Here is a 20,096-nt window from a genome sequence, read left to right on the forward strand (position 1 = left end):
TTTGTTGAGACTTGAATGGATCTAAAGACTGTTAAACAGAGTGAAGTAAGTCAGAAAGAGAAAAACAAATATCGTATATTAATGCATATATGTGGAACCTAGAAAAATCGTACAGATGAACCAGTGTGCAGGGCAGAAATTGAGACACAGATGTAGAGAACAAACGTATGGACACCAAGGGGGGAAAGTGGCAGGGGGGTGGGGGTGGGGGTGTGATGAGTTGGGCTATTGGGATTGACATGTATACACTGATGTGTAAAAAATTGATGACTAATAAGAACCTGCTGTATAAAAAAATAAATAAAATAAAACTAAAAAAAAAACCCCAAAACAAAACACCATATGATCATCTCAATACATGCAGAAAAAGCTTTCAACAAAATTCAACACCCATTTATGATAAAAACCCTCCAGAAGTAGGCATAGAGGGAACTTACCTCAACATAATAAAGGCCATATATGGCAAACCCACAGCCAACATCATTCTCAATGGGGAAAATCTGAAACCATTTCCACTAAGATGAGGAAGAAGACAAGGTTGTCCACTCTCACCACTATTATTTAACATTGTTTTGGAAGTTTTAGCTGCAGCAATCAGAGAAGAAAAGGAAATAAAAGGAATCCAAATCAGAAAAGAAGAAGTAAAGCTGTCACTGTTTGCAGATGACATGATATTATACATAGAGAATCCTAAACATGGTACAAGAAAACTACTAGAGGTAATCAATGAATATGGTAATGTAGCAGGATGTAAAATTAATGCACAGAAATCTCTTTCATTCCTATACACTAATGATGAAAAATCTGAAAGAGAATTTAAGGAAAAACTCCCATTTACCCTTGCAAGAAAAAGTATAAAATACCTAGGAATAAACCTACCTAAGGAGACAAAAGACCTGTATGCAGAAAACTATAAGACACTGATGAAAGAAATTAAAGATGATACAAACAGATGGAGAGATATACCATGTTCTTGGATTGGAAGAATCAACACTGTGAAAAAGACTATACTACCTAAAGCAATCTACAGATTGAATAAAATCCCTATCAAACTACTACTGGCATTTTTCACAGACCTAGAACAAAAAATTTCAAAATTTGTATGGAAACACAAAAGACCCCGAATAGCCAAAGCAATTTTGAGAAAGAAAAATGAAGCTGGAGGAATCAGGCTTCCTGACTTCAGACTATATTACAAGGCTACAGCAATCAAGACAGTATGTTACTGGCACAGAAAAACAAATATAGATCAATGGAACAGGATAGAAAGCCCAGAGATAAACCCATGAACATATGGTCCCCTTATGTTTGATAAAGGAGGCAAGAATATACAATGCAGAAAAGACAGCCTCTTCAATAAGTGGTGCTGGGAATACGGGACAGCTACATGTAAAAGAATGAAATTAGAACACTCCCTAATACCATACATAAAAATAAAGTCAAAATGGATTAAAGACCAAAATGTAAGGCCAGACACTATCAAACTCTTAGAGGAAAACATAGGCAGAACACTCTATGGCATAAATCACAGCAAGATCCTTTTTGACCCATCTCCTAGAGAAATGAAAATAAAAACAAAAATAAACAAATGGGACCTAATGAAACTTAAAACCTTTTGCACAGCAAAGGAAATCATAAACAAGACGAAAAGACAACCCTCAGAATGGGAGAAAATATTTGCAAATGAAGCAACTGACAAAGGATTAATCTCCAAGATTTACAAGCAGCTCATACAGCTCAATATCAAAAAAACAAACAACCCAATCCAAAAATGGGCAGAAGACCTAAACAGACATTTCTCCAAAGAAGGTATACAGATTGCCAACAAACACATGAAAGGAAGTTCAACATTACTAATCATTAGAGAAATGCAAATCAAAACTACAATGAGGTATCACCTCACACCAGTCAGAATTAAAAAATCTACAAACAATAAATGCTGGAGAGGGTGTGGAGAAGAGAGAACCCTCTTGCACTGTTGGTGGTAATGTAAATTGATACAGCCATTATGGAGAACAGTATGGAGGTTGCTTATATAAGTAAAAATAGAACTACCATACGACCCAGCAATCCCACTACTGGGCATATACGCTGAGAAAACCATAATTCAAAAAGTGTCATGTACCACAATGTTCACTGCAGCTCTGTTTACAATAGCCAGGACATGGAAGCAACCTAAGTGTCCATCTACAGATGAATGGATAAAGAAGATGTGGCACATATATGCAATGGAATATTAGCCATAAAAAGAAACGAAATTGAGTTATTTGTAGTGAGGTGGATGGACCTAGAGTCTGTCATGCAGAGTGAAGTAAGTCCGAAAGAGAAAAACAAATAACGTATGCTAACACATATATATGGAATCTAAAAAAAAAAAAAAAAAGCTTATGAAGAACCTAGGGGCAGGATGGGAATAAAGACGCAGACCTACTAGAGAATGGACTTGAGGACATGGGGAGGGGGAAGGGTAAGCTGGGAAGAACTGAGAGAGTGGCATGGACTTATATGTACTACCAATTGTAAAATAGATAGCTAGTGGGAAGTAGCCGCATAGCACAGGGAGATCAGCTCAGTGCTTTGTGACCACCTAGAGGGGTGGGATAGGGACGGTGGGAGGGAGGGAGACACAAGAGGGAATAGATATGGGTATATATTTATATGTATGGCTGATTAATTTTGTTATAAAGCAGAAAGTAACACACCATTTTAAAGCAATTTTACTCCAATAAAGATGTTAAAAAATAAATGTCAATAAAGATGCAAATAAAAATCATCCATAATTTAAAAAAATCAGTATCTTTTTTGATAAGAGAACACTTTTAACAGCATTTCTTATTGACCTCCAGCATATAAATTAGTTCATTATGCACTAAGACAACCAGTGCTAAACTAGAAGTCCTTTGGTAATTACACTATATTTGAAGAAACAAAAATTTAAAAATCAGGCTTAGGTCAGAGGTACCGTAGAGATACATCAATGAAAGATGTCTGATCATGTCCAAACAAAATGGCTAGAGGATAAAGAAATATTTTTGTAATTGCTATACATATTACACTGCAAAAATTACTAAAACATAAAAGAAGAATATGGGGGCAGGGAAACAAGGAAAGGTTTCAGCTGTATACTGAATGAATAACTATTGGCTAGTAATAGTAGAAAGAAAGGGACAATTTCCTAATTACATTACAGAAAAGTCATCAAAGAACAGAACTTTTATTATATAGACAGTACTAAAGCTACATGATAAATTTCATACATTATTGTTTTTAATAAAACTTTTTATTTTGAGATGATTGTAGATTAACATTCAGTTTTAAAAAATAATAGAGATCTCATATGTCCTTTACACAGTTTCCCCAGTGATAACATCTTGCAAAATTACAGTACAATATCACAAAATAAATACTGACATTGATACAATCCACCACCAATCTTGCACTAAAGATCTCCACACTTGCATTCAATGATGTGTGTATTTAGTTCTATGCGATTTTATCACATGTATCGGTTTGTGTATCCACCACCAGTCAAGATGCAGAATAGTTCCATCCTCACAAGGATTCCTTGTGTGGCCCCATTATAACCATATTTGGCCCTGCTTGCCCCTCCCTTATCCTTAAACCAAGGTAACTACTAAGCTATTCATTTTTTTTTCTCACTTCAAAAATTCATATAAATGGAATCATGCAGCATTTTATCTTTTGGGGTTGTCATTTTCACTCAGCATAATTCTTTGAAGATTCATCCAAGTTTTGCACTTATAAACAGTGTCATCCTTTTTATTCCATGATATGGATAGACCACAGGTTGTTTAAACTTTTGCCCATTAAAGGACACCTAGCTTGTTTCCAGTTTTTAGCTACGATGAATAAATTTTCTATTAAAATTCCTGTATAGGTGTTTGTATGAGGATAGTTCTTTGTTTCTCTGGGATAATATTCAAGAGTGCAAATGCTGGGTCATCTGGCACAATTATTACTGATATTGGGAAGGTATATTGGCAAGACTTCTTTGAAATAAAATTAATGATATGTATTAAGAACCTTAAATATATCCATACCCTTGAGTCACCAAGTTTACTAAGATAATAAACAGAAAGGTAGGCACGGATCCATGTATAAAAGTTATTCACCAAAAAAATAATAAAAATGGAAATATCTTCAACTCCATCAATAAGAGAATGATTAAATAAATTACGGTGAATTCTTATGATAAAAATCAATACAGATGGGATCAGCACTGCGAGCAGCATGAGGGGCGGAACCTCGGACACTCCAGGATCCTGACGAGTTGCGGCGGGAAAGGGGAGGATGGGGGCAACAGCTGCTACTTCTAGATGCTAGGAAATGCAGCTGGACCTGGATCCAAAGCAGTCTCTCCATATCAACCAGGACTAGAGGACAATGCCTGGCAGGAGGACTGAGCAGAACGCAGAAGGCTGGCCACCCTGTGCCGTTGGATTGGAGAATTTAACTCATTTACATGTAAGCCGTGTGGCTGACATGGTCTTGGTGCTCCGGCTGGTGTCAGGACAGAGCATCTGAGGTGGGAGAGCCGAGTTCAGCACCTTGGACCACCAGGGACCTACCTGCCCCACGTAACATCAATCGGTGAGAGCTCTCCCAGAGATCTCCATCTCAACATTAAGACCCACCTCCACTCAAGGACAAACAAGCTCCAGTGTTTGACATCCCATGCCAAACAACCAGCAAGACAGGAACACAACCACACCCATTAGCAGAGAGGCTGCTTAAAAATCATAATAAGTTCACAGACACCCCAAAACACACCACCGGACATGGTCCTGCCACACACAAAGACAAGATTCAGCCTCATCCACCAGAACACAGGCACCACTCTCCTCCCCCAGGAAGCCCACACAACCCACTGAACCAACCATACCCACTGGGGGCAGACACCAAAAACAATGGAAATTGCGAACCTGCAGCCTGTGAAAAGGGGACCCCAAACACAGTAAGTTAAGCAAAATGAGAAGACAGAGAAATACACAGCAGATGAAGGAGCAAAGTAAAAACCCATGAGACCAAACAAATGAAGAGGAAATAGGCAGTCTACCTGAAAAAGAATTCACAGTAATGATAGTAAAGATGATCCAAAATCTCAAAAATAGAATGAAGAAAATACAAGAAATGTTTAACAAGGACCGAGAAGAACTAAAGAGCAAACAAACAATGACGAACAACACAATATACGAAATTAAAAATTCTCTAGAAGGAATCAATGGCAGAAAACTGAGGAAGAAGAAAGGATAAATGATCTGGAAGATAAAATAGTGGAAATAACTACCACAGAACAGATTAAAGAAAAAAGAATGAAAAGAAACGAGGACAATCTCAGAGACCTCTGGGACAACATTAAATGCACCAACATTCTAATTATAGGGGTCCCAGAAGAAGAAGAGAAAAAGAAAGGGGCTGAGAAAATATTTGAAGAGATTACAGTTGAAAACTTCCCTAATATGGGAAAGGAAATAGTCAAGTCCAGGAAACCCAGAGAGTCCTAGACAGGACAGATCCAAGGAGAAACACTCCAAGACACATATTAATCAAACAATCAAGAATTAAGTACAAAGAAAAAATATTAAAAGCAGCAAGGGAAAAGCAACAAATAACATACAAGGGAATCCCCATAAGGTTAACAGCTGATCTTTCACCAGAAACTCTGCAAGCCAGAAGGGAGTGGCAGGACATATTTAAAGTGAAGAAAGGGAAAAACTTACAACCAAGATTACTCTACCCAGCAAGGATCTCATTCAGATTCGATCTCATTCAGATCTCATTCAGAAACCTTTACAGACAAGCAAAAGCTAAGGGAATTCAGCACCACCAAACCAGCTTTAAAACAAATACTAAAGGAACTTCTCTATGCCGGAAACACAAGAGAAGGAAAAGACCTACAATAAAAAACTCAAAACAATTAAGGAAATGGTAATAGGAACATACATATCGATAATTACCTTAATGTAAATGGTTAAATGCTCCAACCAAAAAACATAGACTGGCTGAATGGATACAAAAACAAGACCGATATATACGCTTTCTACAAGAGACCGAATTCAGACCTAGGGACACATACAGATTGAAAGTGAAGGGATAGAAAAAGATAGTCCATGCAAATGGAAGTCAAAAGAAAGCTGGAGTAGTAATTCTCATATCAGACAAAATAGACTTTAAAATAATGACTATTAAAAGAGACAAAGAAGGACACTACATAATGATCAAGGGATCAATGCAGGAAGAAGATATAACAATTGTAAATACTTATGCACCCAACATAGGAGCCCCTCAATACATAAGACAAATGCTAACAACCATAAAGGGGAAATCGACAGTAACACAATGATAATAGGAGACTTTAACAACCCACTTTCAGCAATGGACAGATCATCCAAAATGAAACTAAATATGAAAACACAACCTTTAAATGATACATTAAACAAGATGGACTTAATTGATATTTACAGGATATTCCAACCTAAAACAACAGAATACACTTTCTTCTCAAGTGCTCATGCAACATTCTCCAGGATAAATCATATCTTGGATCACAAATCATGTCCTGGTAAATTTAAGAAACTTGAAATCGTATCAAGTATCTTTTCCGACCACAACGGTATGACACTATATATCAATTACAGGAAAAAAATCTGTAAAAAATACAAACATATGGAGCCTAAACAATATGCTATGAAATAACCAAGAGATCACTGAAGAAATCAAAGACTAAATGAAAAAATACCTAGAAAGAAATGACAATGAAAACACGACAACCTAAAACCTATGGGATGGAGCAAAAGCAGTTCTAAGAGGGAAGTTTATGGCAATACAATCCTACCTTTAGAAACAGGAAACATCTCAAATAAACAACCTAACCTTACACGTAAAGCCATTAGAGAAAGAACAACAAAAAAACCCAAAGTTAGAAGAAGGAAAGAAATCATAAAAATCAGGTCAGAAATAAATGAAAAAGAAATGAAGGAAACAATAGCGAAGATCAATAAAACTAAAAGCTGGTTATTTGAGAAGATAAACAAAATTCATAAACCATTTGCCAGACTCATCAACAAAAAAAGGGAAAAGACTCAAATCAACAGTAGTAGAAATGAAAAGGGAGAAGTAACAACTTACACTGCAGAAATACAAAGGGTTGTGAGAGATTACTGCAAGCAACTATATGCCAATAAAATTGACAACCTGGAAGAAATGGACAAATTCTTAGAAAAGCACAACCTTCCGAGAGTGAATCAGGAAGAAGTAGAAAATATAAAAAGACCAATCACAAGCACTGAAATTGAGACTGAGATTAAAAATCTTCCAACAAACAAAAGCCCAGGACTAGATGGCTTCACAGGCGAATTCTATCAAACATTTAGAGAAGAGTGAACACCTATCCTTCTCAAACTCTTCCAAAATATAGCACAAGGAGAAACACTCCCAAACTTATCCTATGAGGCCACCGTCACCCTGATACCAAAACCAGACAAAGATGTCACAAAAAAGAGAAAACTACAGGGCAATGTCACTGATGAACATAGAGGCAAAAATCCTCAACAGAATACTAGCAAACAGAATCCAACAGCACATTAAAAGGATCATACACAATGATCAAGTGGGGTTTATCCCAAGAATGCAAGGATTCTTCAATATATGCAAATCAATCAATGGGATACACCATATTAACAAATTGAAGGATAAAAAACATACTATAAGCTCAATAGATGAAGAAAAAGCTTTTGACAAAATTAAACACCCATTTATGATAAAAACCCTCCAGAAAGTAGGCACAGAGGGAACTTACCTCAACATAATAAAGGCCATATATGACAAACCCACAGCCAACATGGTTCTCAATGGTGAAAAACTGAAAATATTTCCACTAAGGTCAGGAACAAGACAATACTGCCCACTCTCACCACTATTATTCAACATAGCTTTGGACGTTTTAGCCATGGCAATCAGGGAATAAAAAGAAAAAAAAGAAATCCAAATCAGAAAAGAAGAAGTATAACTGTCACTGTTTGCAGATAACATGACACTTTACATACAGAATCCTAAAGAGGCTACCAGAAAACTACTAGAGCTAATCAATGAACTTGGAAAAGTAGCAGGATACAAAATTAATGCACAGAAATTTCTTGCATTCCTATACACTAATGATGAAAAATCTGAAAGAGAAAATAAGGAAACACTCCCATTTACCACTGCAACAAAAAGAATATAATACCCAGGGATAAAACTACCTAAAGAGACAAAAGACCTGTATGCAGAAAACTATAAAACACTGATAAACGAAATTAAAGATGATACAGACAGATTGAGAGATATACCATGTTCTTGGATTGCAAAAATCAAAATTGTGAAATTGACTCTACTACCCAAGGCAATCTACAGATTCAATGCAATCCCTATCAAACTACCAATGGTATTATTCACAGAACTAGAACAAAAAATTTCATAATTTGTATGGAAACACAAAAGACCCTGAATAGTCAAAGCAATGTTGAGAAAGAAAAACGAAGTTGGAGGAATCAGGCTCCCTGACTTCGGACTATACTACAAAGCTACAATAATGAAGACAGTATGGTACTGGCACAAAAACAGAAAATATAGATCAATGGAACAGGATAGAAAGCCCAGAGTTAAACACATGCACATATGGTCACCTTATCTTTGATAAAGGAGGCAAGAATATACAATGGAGAAAAGACAGCCTCTTCAATAAGTGGTGCAGTGAAAACTGGACGGCTACATGCAAAAGAATGAAATTGGGACACTCCCTAACACCATACACAAAAATAAACTCAAAATGGATTAAAGACCTAAATGTAAGGCTAGACACTGTCAGACTCTTAGAGGAAAACATAGGCAGAACACTGTTTCACATAAATCACAGCAAGATCCTTTTTGACCCACCTCCTAGAGAAATGGAAATAAAAACAAAAATAAACGAATGGGACCTAATGAAACCCAAAACTTTTGCACAGCAAAGGAAACCATAAACAAGATGAAAAGACAACCCTCAGAATGGGAGAAAATATTTGCAAATGAAGCAACTGACAAAGGGTTAATCTCCAAAATTTACAAGCAACTCATGAAGCTCAATATCAAAAAAAAAAAGCCAATACAAAAATGGGCAGAAGACCTAAATAGACATTTCTCCAAAGAAGATATACAGATTGCCAGCAAACACATTAAAGGAAGTTCAACATCACTAATCATTAGAGAAATGCAAATCAAACTACAATGAGGTATCACCTCACACCAGTCAGAACGGCCATCACCAAAAAATCTACCAACAATAAATGCTGGAAAGGGTGTGGAGAAGAGGGAACCCTCTTGCACTGTTGGTGGGAATGTAAATTGATACAGCCACTATGGAGAACAGTATGGAGGTTCCTTAAACAATGAAAAATAGAACTACCACACAACCCAGTAATCCCACTACTGGACATATAACCTGAGAAAACCATAGTTCAAAAAGAGTCATGTACCACAATGTTCATTGTAGCACTATTTACAATAGCTAGGTCATGGAAGCAACCTAAGTGTTCATTGACAGATGAATAGATAAAGAAGATGTGGCACATATATACAATGGAATATTACTTAGCCATAAAAAGAAATGAAATTGAGTTATTTGTAGTGAGGTGGATGGACCTAGAGTCTGTCATACAGAGTGAAGTAAGTCAGAAAGTGAAAAACAAATACATATGCTAACACATATATATGGAATCTAAAAAAAAAAAAAAAAAAACAGGTTCTGATGAACCTAGGGGCAGGACAGGAATAAAGATGCAGATGTAGAGAATGGACTTGAGGACATGGCAAGGGGGAAGTGTAAGCTGAGATGAAGTGAGAGAGTGGCATTGACATATACACACTACCAAATATAAAATAGATAGCTAGTGGGAAGCAGCCACATAGCACAGCTCAGTGCTTTGTGACCACCTAGAGGGGTAGGATAGGGAGGGTGGGAGGGAGACGCCAGAGGGAGGGGATATGGGTATATATGTATACGTATAGCTGGTTCATTTTGTTATACAGCAGCAACTAACACAACAATGTAATGCAGTTATACTCCAATAAAGATGTCAAAATATAAATAAAATAAAATAAAATTGTACACTCTCAAAAAAAATACAATTCAATAATAGGGAGGCAAAAACCACAATTAAAAATGAACAAAATATTTGACTAGACATACAACAACAACAAAAATATACCACTAGCTAAAAAGCACAAGAAAAGATGCTTAACATCATTAGTCATTGGGGAAATGTACATTAAACGCCCATCACTCAGCACCCACTAGGATGGTTATGATCAAAAAGAGTGACAATATGAAGAGTTGGTGAGGATGTGAAGAAACTTAAACCCCCACACATTGCTGTTCAAATGTGAAATGGCACAGCTTCTTTGTTAAACAGTGTAGCAATTTCTTTAAAAAGTTAAACATATACTTATCATATGACATAGTAATTACTCTCCTAGGAATTGTCCCAAGAGAATGTAAATGTATGGAACAAAAACTCTTGCATGCATTGCAACAGTGTTCATAATCGCCAAAATGTGAAAACAATCCAGTGTCCGTCAACTAATAAGTGGGTAAACAAAGTATTGTATATCTATGCAATGGAATACTGTTCAGTACCAAAGAGGAACAAATTGCTCATACATGCTATGACATGAATAAACCTCAAAAACATTATGCCAGACAAAAAAAGACTACATATTTGTATGATTACATTTATTACAAATGATATCTTATAGAGATGAAAGTAGACCAGTGGTTGCCTGGGGTTGGGAGTTAGAGCAGGGATTGACTGCAAATGGGCACAGGATACTTTGGGGTGATAAAGTGTTCTAAAACTGAATCGTTGTGATAGTTGCACAATTATATACATTTACTAAAAATAATTGCACTGTTTACTTATAAAAAATGTTAATATAAATAAAGAGAGCACCATTAAAAATTGGGAGGTAGACAACACACTCAAAATAGCTCTTCAGATTTTAATTTACTGAACCTGAAAGCTACCAGCTAAAACAAAATGATTCTAAGCTAAATACAAAAGGAACAATTAAAGAAAGATTCTGAACAAGTTTTAACGAAAGGGGCTAATTTCCCACTCATCAGAACCTTCACTAGAACTAAATAATGTCTGATCTACAGTAGGGTCACTTTCTTTTGTAAGTTCAGAGGTGCAGTCTTTCCTGCTAACAAAAATAAAAACATGGCAAAATGTACACTTTAAACATGAGGATTACTGTAAAGAATATATTATTGACCATGTAATCATCTACCCTGTCCTTTAAATATACAGAATACAGTAACTGTATAGTAACACAACACTTACTCTACAGTAATTTTAATATTACAGGCATTAAAAAAATCAAGAAAGAAAGCCAGCATGAACCTCAGTAATATCTGCATCAGAATCTCAATTTGGAAGCAGTGAGATCAAGATGACAGAGTAAGAGGATGTGGAGTTCACCTCTCCCCACAAACACATCAAAAGTAATTATATATGTGGACCAATTCTCACTGAAAACTAACTGGAATCTAGCAGAAAGACTCCTGTTCAACCAAGACTGTAAGCAAGAAACATGTAATTGGGTAGGAAGGGAAGAATAGCAATTGGGTTGGGACCTGTGCCCTTGAGAGGGGACTCAGAGGAAAAGGCAATTACTTGAACAGACACTCAGGTGAGTACCCTGGGGAGTGAGCAGGCAGAGCCACAGACTGGGCGTTCCAGTCCTGGGGCCTATGTGGAGAAGACACACCTCCTTGTATAGTTGGAGGTCCACTGCAACAAATAGAAGGGTAGGGAAAAGACTGGACTCTGCTCCTGAAAAGTGAACATATGCTGGCTAGCCCCAGAGGCAGGTCAGAGACAGGTCTGCTCTGGCAGCTGCTGGGGATCCTGCAACTGCCTCTCAGCATGCCCCAGCATGAGTCAAGTGAACACCCAGCCCCGCTTACTCCATGCCATGGCATGGCACTGCATCTAGGGTGGGAAGGACCAGAGAAGACTTGACCATGGGACATAGAGGCAACCCAGTCCCAGGGGGAGCTCAGGTGGGGCAGAGGTGGCCATTTTGGCACTTACTCAAGCAGCACCTCAGAAGCAGGCCAGGTATCTGATGGCCTCCACTCAACCACAGCTAACCTTCCAACACACACCAGGAATCTACCCAGGACCCCATCAGCCCAGGAGAGAAGCTTCACACAGGATGGGGGTGGTGGAAGCAGAGGACAATGACCACCTGTGAGTGACAAAGGGGGCTTGCAGCAGAGGCTGCATCTCAGTACAGCTGTAGACACCTACACATGCTGCGCATCAGACCTCTGCCCCTGGACCCTACTACTTCAGCTCCTCTGAGGCAAAAGTCCCTGGGAAGAGAGAGGGAAAAAATACACACTTAAAAGGAACAGAGCCAGCTCAAGGTCAACCCTCAGGGCTTCTGCTCCAGGAACTTGAGATCAGACCCCCACCTCTGACAGGGCAGTGATGGCCACTGAGCAGAGAAGAAGTCCCACCTCATGCCCAGTGCTGGCTCTAGCCCCTCTACCTGGATCCCCATCCACTGTCAAGGTGATAGCCACCAGCACACACTGAGGAAAGACGTAATTGTTGTCCATGTCAAGTCTAGCCCTCCCATCAAAGGCCTTGGGCACACATAGTCTGCATAGAGATGATTCCACATAAGAAAATCCCTTCAAGACTGAAATAGGTAACTGTTTCAACTAAATTCATAGCAGTAGAGAAAGTTAACTAAAATGAAAAGGCAGAGGAACTACTCTCAATTGAAAGAGCAAGAGAAAACCATTGAAAAAATAAATAATGAAACAGAAATAAAAAATTCACCGATAAAAAATTCAAAACATTGGTAATAAAAATGTTAACTGTATTAAGGAGAAGAAATTTTCTAAACAGGGAACTAGGAAATATAAAAAGACCCAATCAGAAATGAATAATTCAATAGCTGAAATAAAAAACACACTGCAAGAATGAATAGCAGACTAATTGATACAGAAGAACACATAAGTGATATGGAAAATAGAATAATAGAAATCACCCAATGAGAACAGCAGAGAGAAAAACTAATCAAAAAAAAAAAAAAATCAATTTAAGAGATCTTTAAAATAACACTAAGCATTCCAAAATTTGCATTACAGGTGTCCAGAAAAGGAAAAGAGGGAGAAGGGGATTGAAAATGTATTTGAAGAAATTATGGCTGAAAACTTCCCAAATCTAAAGAAGGAAACAGATATCCAGATACAGGAATCACAGAGAGTTCCAAACATGCTCAACCCAAAGAGACCTACACCAAGACATATCATAATTAAAATAGCAAAAGTTAAAGGTAGAGAATTCCAAAGACAGCAAGAGAAAAACAAAGAATTATATACAGTGAAACCCTCATAAGTATCAGCTAATTTCTCTGCAGAAATTTTACAGACCATAAGGTGTAGCAGGATATATTCGAAGTCCTAAAAGGGAAAAATCTGCAACCTGGAATACTCTACCCAGCAAGATTATCATTTAGAATAGGAGAAATTGAAAAAAAAAAACTTCATATAAAAGCAAAAACTAAAAGAATTCATCAATACTAAACTTACTCTAAAAAAAAGTTGAAGGGTATTCCCTAAATGGAAAAGAAAGAATCTATAGGAAAGGGAAAATCCCACTAGGAAAGACAAATATACTGTACAAATTGAAGATCAACCACTTAAATAAGCCAGTATTTAGATTAAAAGACAAAAAATTGTAAAAGCAACTATAACTACAAGGAGCAGTTAAGGGATAAGCATGAAGGTGTAAAATGTGACATCAAAAACACAAAATTGGGGGAAGGGAATAAAAAAATGTAGATTTTTAAAAATGTGTTCGAGCTTAAATGACTACCAGTTTAAAACAAGTAGATATAATTATTGGTCAATATATGTGAATCCCATGATAACAACAAATTAAAAACCTACAGTTACATACACCAAAATCAAAAAGAAACACAAGCATGTTGCTAAAAAAAATCATCAAACCACAAGGGAAGAAACAAACAGAAAAAATGAACAAGGAAGAACTACAAAAACAATCAAAAAACAAGTAATAAAATAGCAATAATTACATACTATCAATAATTACTTTATGTATCAATGGACTAAAACCTCCATTCAAAAGACACAGGGTGGCTGACTGGATTGAAAACAAGACCCTTCAATATACTGCCTACAATAGACACTTCAGGGTGAAAGACACACACTGAACTGAAAGTGAAAGGATGGAAAAAGTTATTTCATGTAAATGGAAATGACAAGGCAGCAGGGATGGCAATACTCATAGCAGACAAAATAGACTTAAAACAAGGGCTATAATAAAAGACAAAGAAGTGCATTATATAATGATAATGGGATTGATGCAAGAAGAGGATATTACACTCATTAATATATATGCACCCAATACAGGAACACCTAAATATAGAAAGCAAATACTAACAGGCATAAAAAGGAGAAATTGACAATAATACAATAAGAGTAGGGGACTTTAACACCCCACTGACATCAATAGACAGATCATCCAGATGGAAAATCAATAAGGAAAAAGTGTTCTTAAATGACACACTAGACCATTTGGACTTGATAACTACAGGACATTACATCCAAAAACAGCAGAATACACACTCTTTTCAAGTGAACATGGAATGTTCTCCAGGATAGATCACAAGCTAGGCCACAAAACCAGTCTCAACAAATTTAAGAATAGAAATTATATCAAGTAATTTTTTCTGACCATAAAGGCACGAAACTAGAAATCAACTACAGGAAGAAAAATGGGAAAAACACAAACATAGAGATTAAACAACATGTAACTAAAAAGCTACTAGGTCAATGAAGAAATCTAAGAGGAAGTAAAAAGATAGCTCAAGACAAAGGACAATGGAAACACAACACTTCAAAACCTATGGGAACAATTCAGGAAAAAGACAAGGATGCTCACTCTGACCACTTTTATTTAACACAGTATCAGAAGTCCTAGTGACACAATCAGACAAGGAAAAGAAAAAAAAGGAATGCAAATTAGAAGGTAAAAAATTAAAACTGTCCCTATTTGCATATGATACGATTCTTTACATAGAACACCCTTAAGACTCCACCTAAAAACTATTAGAACTAATAAACTCAGCAAAGTTACAGGATACAAGAGCAACATACCGAACTCTGTTGCATTATATACACTAACAATGAAAGACCAGAAAGAGAAAGTAAAAAAAAAAAAAAAAAAAAAAAAAATCCCACTTAAAATTGCAGCAAAAAGAATAAAATAGTTAGGAATAAACTTAACCAAGGAGCTTAACACCTTATAGTCTGAAAACTATAAAACATTAATGAAGGAAATTAAAGATGATACAAAGAAGTGCAATGATATCCCATGCTCTTGGATTAGAAGAATTAATATTGTTAAAATGGCCATACTACCCAAAGCAATCTACAGATTTAACATAATCCCTATCAAAATACCTATGATATTTTCACAGAATTAGAACAAATGATTCTAAAATTCATGTGGATCCAAAAAAGACCCCAAATTGCCAAGGCAATCTTGAGAAATAAAGAACAGACCTGGAGATATCACCCTCCCAGACTTCAGATTATACTACAAAGCTACAGTAGTCAAAACAGCATACTACTAGCACAAAAACAGACACATAGATCAACTGAATAGAATAGAGAGCCCAGAAATAAACCCACACTATGACAGTCAATTAATCTATGACAAAGGAGGTAAGAATATACAATGGAGAAAAGACAGACTCTTCAACAAGTTGGTGTTGAAAAAACATGTAAAACAATGACATTAGAACATTTCCTCATACCATATACAAAAATAAACTCCAAAAATGAATTAAAGACCTAAATGTGAGACTGGAAACCATAAAACTCCTAGAAGAAAACGTAGGCAGAACACTGACATAAATTGAGCAATATTTTTCTGGATCTGTTCCCTAAGACCAAAGAAATAAAAGCAAAAATAAACAAATGGGACCTAATAAAACTTAAAATTTTTTGCACAGCAAAGGAAACCATCAACAAAATGAAAATACGACCTACAGAATTAGAGGAAATATTTGCAAATTATATGACCAACAAGGGGTTAATATCTAAAATATATAGACAGCTCCTACATCTCAGTATCTAAAAAACAAGCAGCCCAATGAAAAAATAGGCAGAAAACCTGAAAAGACATTTTTTCTGAGAAGACATACAGATGGCCAATGGGACATGAAAAGATGCTCAATGTCACTACTTATTAGAGAAATGCAAATTAAAACGACAGCAAGATATCACCTCACACCTATCAGAATGGCTATCATCAAAAAGTCTACAAATAACAAATTTTGGAGAGGATGTGGAGAAAAGGCAACCATTGTAAACCATTGGTGGTAATGTAAATTGGTGCAACCACTATGGAAAACAGTCTGGAGGTTGCTCAAAAAATTAAAAATAGAATTATCATATGATCCACAATTCCACTCCTGGGTATATAAAAATGAAAACACTAATTTGAACAGATACATGCACCCCAATGTTCATAGCAGCACAATTTACAATAGCTAAGATATGGAAGCAGCTCAAGTGCCCATGAATAGAAGAATGGATAAAGAAGATATATACAGTGGAATATTACTCAGCCATTTAAAAATAAAATAAAATTCTGCCATTTGCAGCAACGTGGATGGACCTAGAGAATATTATGCTTAGTGAAATAAGTCAGACAAAGAAAGACAAATACTATATATCTCTTATATGTGGAGTCTAAAATATACTACAAACAAATGTATATGCAAATGAAAATAGACTCACACAGAAGGAAAAGAAACTAGTGGTTACCAAATGGGAGAGGGAAAGGGGAGGGGCAAATTAGGGGTACAGGATTAAGAGATAAAAACTACTATGTATAAAATAGATAAGCACCAAGGATATATTTTATAGCACAGGGAATTATAGCCATTATCTTGTAATAACTTTTAATGGCATATAATCGTAAAAATACTGAATCACGATGCTGTACACCTAAAACCAATATAATACTGTAAATCAACTATACTTACATTAAAAAAAAAAATCTCAATTTGTCTAACCTACTTTAAAAGGTAGTTTATGGTCAGGGAGAAATTCTAGAGAAAAATAAACATAAAAATTAAAATTAAATATCTCATTTATAATTATAAGAGCAAAGAAAACTCCAGATAATTTTGATCAAAGTTATTGTACATCTATGTTCTATAGTGCTCATTTATAGAAAAAGTCCTAGTGTCATTTTGTCCATCACTAAAATATTGTTCAATATTTGAAATTCTCTAATAGAATATTATGATCTGAACAGAGAAGGAATGCTCATATTTTCCCAAATTAAATTAATTTTAAGTTGAAGTCAAATAATGTATTCTTAACAACTGGATGAAATTTCTCTCAACAGCGTCATCATGGATTGGTAAGATTAATAAATATATTTTAAACTTTTCAATCATCATGTCAGAAAAATGATGGGCACATGTCTAGAAAAGATAAAGGAGCATTTTGGAAACTGATTTGACCACAGAAAATCAGAGGTTAATTCTTCCTTTAGTCTTTTAAAATTACCTCCTGATATTTGTTTTGCAGCTTCTAATTAATAAGGCAAATGTGATGATATTTCTGGGGATTGCAAAAGAAATGTGTTGTTGTTATTATGCTTTTCCTAAGTTCTAACCTTGAGAACAAAAGTGAAGATGAATAGCATGTCATTGCTGTATCGTAGGGATGATGTATTTCAAATGCTGGACTCCTTCCACAATGTTCTTTGAAGCATTGTTACTAAGGAAAAAAAATGTTAAAGGAACTCATATTATTTATTGATTCTCAAATCCATTGCTGTTTCAGGTTTTGCCTAAGCTAATCAGTCCATTTTATTTTGGAAGCCACTGACACAACAAAGTGCTGTAACAAGTGAACATAAAATATATTAATAGGCACAGGTAATAAAAACTTGATTCCAAACTTTAGTGAATCTGAAAAGGAGACTAGGGGTTTTAAAACAATGATAGCCTATAAATAAAAAAGCAGATTCAAACAAAGCTCCTACAGGATTTGTGACAAATGGTCTTCTAGTCATTATTAAGAAGACAAACCCAAGTCATATTTTGTGACGATGTTAGGTAGAGTTGATATTTCTCTAAAATTATTCAACCTACTGATTTCCAGTACTAACTTCCATAAGGCAAGAAGAGAGGAGAATGGATAGGAGGAATGTTACAAGGGGAAAGGAACAATAATAATAATAATAGTGGTAGAAGTAACAATAATGAACATTTATTCAACACTTAACCCTGAAGCCAAAGATATAATAAGAATTTTACATGGATTGTGTCATTTAATCTTCACAAATAACTTTCCGAGGTAGGCAGCCTAATTTGTCAGAGAATTATTCTAACTTAGTCTTGATAATAGGATGAGCTTTTCATGGTTGAAAAATCAGATCCCCTTTGCCTCTCTTTGAAAATGCATCAGATGCCTCTCACTGATATTTTTGCTTCTGGTAACAAACCCTTATGTCTTTATAACTCATTACTGCAGAATCGAGATGTAAATTCTTTGAAACTAGGATGATGGCTACCTTACCAAATTGCTTACAAGAGTGTTCTACCTCTAGTTATATAATTAACACTAACTGACAACACAAAATGACAAAGATCATGGTTTAGCAAAAGCATTACAGTTCACTCTGCAAATGATTTACCATCATTCAGCTGTATGATTAGCTCTTGTTTTTGTTGTTTTTCTTTTTGATGGCAGGGGTGGTAGTCCATTGGTATTAAGTGCAGAGCTAAAATAGTTAAATTATAATGAAAGCCTTCACTGTAGACTAAAGAATAAATATCTTATATTATTGAAAATTAGAACTTTCTTATCAAAGCCCAATACAAAATTAGAAACTTCAGATAACATGGAGTTATTAACAAGACCAGCAATTATGGGAAAAATAATGAATATCAAGGCCAAATTTATCAACAGGATCATAATTTTTAACCCTGATTTTCTTCTTTCCATGTTTTAGGAAACTATAAATTTGGAATTTGGAACATAATAATTCAAAAATATTACTCATCTGGTTAAGATTCCATGCCATAACTTTATTGACTATAACTTTATTTGGGCTAACTGTAGCTTCCTAAATGTCCCATTCTGGCAAACCCAGGTGAATAAGCAGAAATGCACAGAGAATGAGAGGATTGACATCCCTATTCTAACTAAAAATTCTGCCTATTGTTTTATTTTTAAACTGCCACTAACATGTTTAAATTATAATTGCATCTTCTCAATGAGCACAGTTCCTTATTATTGGAACTGGCAGGGGGCCTTGACATCTGAGTCATCATTTCACTGTGTCTATTTCTTACTGTGGTATACAAATTAAATAGACATACAAGATGAAATATAGGGGGAAAAATCTGAAGCAGTAACTTTAAATTGAATTAATTGTTGTAAAATCTACAAAATATATACAGCAATCAACATTGGTAATAATATATTCTACTTCAGCCACATTTTCAATAATATTAACTTCAATTCTAAGGCCAAAAATGCTTCAAACACTCCTAGCCAAATATTGTACTTCTATAAATCAAAACCAATAGCTTTAATATTCCCTAAATTTAAAAGATAGAATAATTCCAGTGTCTTCTCTCAAGAAGTGAATATGTTCTAAAGAAATGTCTCTTTTTCAACACTAAAATTTAATTAGAAGAGAAGTCTTGAGATAGTCACTTGATACATTATTCTGCATATTAAGAAAATAATAGGATGTAAACCAGATGTTCCTAGATTATGAAATTTAGAACATAACATATTCAAAATGTAGCTAGCTTTTTACCTATATTTATGCAATATTTAAGAATAAGGCAAGCAATCCCCACAATGTTGAAATCAGTCTTACTACTTCTCTCATAGTTTGACTTCAAACAGTGGGTTTCAAACAGTCATGGGTTTACAGTATCTGGTTTTTAGTGAGTCTTATCAGTTTTGTAATTACTAT

At 35.5% G+C, this 20,096-nt stretch overlaps 1 protein-coding gene across 2 annotated transcripts in view; it reads right to left on the minus strand.

Annotated features, from left to right (window-relative positions):
• GUCY1A2 (guanylate cyclase 1 soluble subunit alpha 2) overlaps positions 1-20,096 on the minus strand; it is a 401,095-nt gene that overhangs the window by 291,123 nt on the left and 89,876 nt on the right. The gene's annotated exons all lie outside the window — the stretch shown is intronic.

Source organism: Eubalaena glacialis, chromosome 10 (assembly GCF_028564815.1).
Source record: "Eubalaena glacialis isolate mEubGla1 chromosome 10, mEubGla1.1.hap2.+ XY, whole genome shotgun sequence".
Lineage (NCBI taxonomy): Eukaryota > Metazoa > Chordata > Mammalia > Artiodactyla > Balaenidae > Eubalaena > Eubalaena glacialis.